General features: G+C 42.1%; 1 protein-coding gene across 1 annotated transcript in view; it reads right to left on the reverse strand.

Moving 5' to 3' along the window:
- TEX28 (testis expressed 28) overlaps window positions 1-3,196 on the reverse strand; it is a 9,277-nt gene that overhangs the window by 1,687 nt on the left and 4,394 nt on the right. The gene's annotated exons all lie outside the window — the stretch shown is intronic.

Raw genomic sequence — 3,196 nt, forward strand, 5'->3', positions numbered from 1 at the left:
AAGTTATCCGTGCCTGCTGTTAAATCCCATATAAATCCCCAGCATCAGTGTTTGGCAAGCAGCAATCATTCCATACAAATCTGTCGGTTACAGGGATGGAGCGGTCACAAAAGACCACATGTTGTGTGAGTCCATTTATATGAAACGTCCAGAAGACGCAAATCCATAGAGATGGGAACAGATGAGTAGTTCCTGGCAGCCGAGGGTGGGGAGCAAGTGGGGAATGACTGCTCATGGGGTGGGGTTTCTTTTTGGAGTGATGACAATGTTCTGGAATGAGACAGTGGTGATGGTTGCAAACTGCATGAATACACTGAAAACCACTGGTTGTAAACGGGTGAATTTTATGGGGATGTGAATGATATCTCAATAAAGCTGTTGCTAAAACAAAAACAAAAACTTGAATTGCGGTAATGGTCGTACAACTTAGCAAATGTACTAACAGTCATTGAAACATCTAGTTAAAATGGTGCGTTTCATGGCATGTAACTTATATCTCAGCAGACCCCTTTAAAAACACAAACAGAACATCACTAACCAGTTGTTTATGGCTATGTGTAGAAGTTGTAAAAGTATAAAAACATGCATGAAAAAGATAAGGTCCCAATGAAGATAGCGAGATGGGTGGAAGGGGGGTGGGGTTGGGAAGGGATAGTGTGAGAGCTCAAGTGACCCTTCTAAAGGGCGCCCGACTTCGGCTCAGGTCATGATCTCACGGTTCGTGGGTTCGAGCCTCTCATCGGGCTCTGTGCTGACAGCTCAGAGCCTGCAGCCTGCTCTTGATTGTGTGTCTCCCTCACTTTCTGCCCCTCCCCTGCTTGTACTCAGTTTCCCTCTCTCTCTCTCTCTCTCAGAAATAAACATTAAAGTTTTACTTCTTAACAAAATAACATTTGAAGCAAATTTGGTAAATGTTAAGATGTGAGAAAGCTGGGGGTAGGTATACAGCGCTGATCATGTTATCCTCTACATTCTCCCTGGGTTTGGAATATTCCATAAACTTCGAGGTTCTTCATTTGGGCACCAGGAAGGATGGGCCAGAGGACAGAGGCCATGTGGCTTTTAGCACCGTCGTTTAGGGAAGAGCCAGGGAACGCTTGTCCCGTGTGTCGAGGACGGTGCTCCTGGAGAAGCAGAAAGGTACTGGAGACAGAGTGGCCGGGGGGGAAACACGGCGACGGAGAATGTGGTGGATCCGTTCACGTGGCTCCGGCGTGCACAGTAACATAACCGATGGTGCTGTCGCGCAGACTGGAAATATGAGGCAAGGGGACGGTTTGGACCTGCTTCAAGGACTCGACTGACACCCAAATGCAGATGTCCCCCAGGCATTTGTTGAAAGCCAGTTCATCAGGAGCCAGTTCATAGCAGCATTTCAAATGCTTAACCGACTGAGCCACCCAGGCGCCCCAAGAATAGGTATTAACTCTTCTTTAAATGCCTGGGGGGCGCCTGGGGGGCTCAGTTGGTTAAGCATCTGACTCTTGGTTTTGGTTCAGGTCATGATCTCACAGTTCGTTGAGTTCAAGCCCCAAGTCAGGCTCTGTGCTGACGGCTCAGAGGCTGGAGCCTACTTCAAATTCTGTGTCTCCCTCTCTCCATGCCCCTCCCCTGCTCATGCTCTGTCTCTGTCTCTCTCTCTGTCTCTCTCTCTCTCTCTTTCTCTCTCTCTCAAAAATAAACATTAAAAAATTTTTAATACAAAATAAATAAATATCTGGTAGAATTCCCCTGAGAAGCCTTCTGGCCCTGGATTTTTGTTTGTTGGGAGATTTTGATTACTGATTCAATTTCTTTGCTGGTTATCGGTCTGTTCAAATTTTCTATTTCTTCCTGTTTCAGTTTGGTAGTTTATATATTTCTAGGAACTTATCCATTTCTTCCAGATTGTCCAGTTTGTTGGCATATAATTTTTCATAGTATTCTCTTACAATTGTTTGTATTTTTGTGGTGTTGGTTGTGATCTCTCCTCTTTCATTCATGATTTTATTTGGGTCCTTTCTCTTTCCTTTTTGAAAAGTCTCTCTAGGTGTTTTTCAATTTTATTAATTGTTTCAAAGAACCAGCTCTTAGTTTCATCAGTCTGTTCTACTGTTGTTTGTTTGTTTCTATATTAGTTATTTCCCCTTTAATCTTTATTATGTCCCTCCTTCTGCTGTCGTTAGGCTTTATTTGCTGTTCTTTTTCTAGCTCCTATTAGGTTTAAGATTAGGTTGTGTATTTAAGACCTTTCTTGCTTCTTGAGGTAGGCTGGTATTGCTATATACCTCTCTCTTATGACCACCTTTGCTGTATCCCAAAGGGTTTGGACTGTCGTGTTTTCATTTTCATCTGCTTCCATGTATTTCTTTTATGTCTTCTTGAATTTCCTGGTTAACCCACTCATTCTTTAGTATGTTCTTTAACCTCCATATATTTGTGGTCTGTCCAAATTTTTTCTTGTGGTTGACCTCAAGTTTCATAGCATGTGGTCTGCAAATATGAGTGGTATGATCTTGATCTTTCTGTACTTGTTGAGGTCTGATTTGTGTCCCAGTAGGTGACATATTCTGGAGAATGTCCCATGTGCACTCGAGAAGTATGTATATTCTGCTTTAGGATGAAATGTTGTAAATATATCCGTTAAGTCCATCCGGTCCAGTGTGTCTTTCAAAGCCGTTGTTTCCTTGTTGATAGTCTGCTTAGGTAATGTGTCCATTGCTGGAAGTGGGGTGTGAAGTCTCCTAGTATTCTTGTATTATCATCAATGAGTTTCTTCATGTTTGTTATTCATTGACTTATATGTTTGGGTGTTTCAAGTTGGGGGCATAAATATTTACAGTTGTTAGGTCTTCTTATTGGATAGACCCCTTAATTATGATATAGTGCCCTTCTTCATCTCTTGTTACAGTCTTCAGTTTAAAATCTATTTGTCTGATATAAGTATGGCTACTCCAGCTTTCTCTTGATGTCCATTAACGTGATAGATGGTTCTCTATCCCTTCACTTTAAATATAGAGGTGTTTTTAGGTCTAAAATGAGTCTCTTGTAAGCAGTATATAGATGGGTCTTTTTTTTAATCCATTCTGATAACCCATATCTTTTGATTAGAGCATTTAGTCCAGCAAACGGACCACTCCAGAAAATGCTCTTACAAAGAGAAAATGATGAGCAGCCAGCCAAAATGCCCCCCCAAATCTTCCAAAGCTGTGAAGGA

Source organism: Crocuta crocuta, unplaced genomic scaffold (assembly GCF_008692635.1).
Source record: "Crocuta crocuta isolate KB4526 unplaced genomic scaffold, BGI_CrCroc_1.0 scaffold978, whole genome shotgun sequence".
NCBI lineage: Eukaryota > Metazoa > Chordata > Mammalia > Carnivora > Hyaenidae > Crocuta > Crocuta crocuta.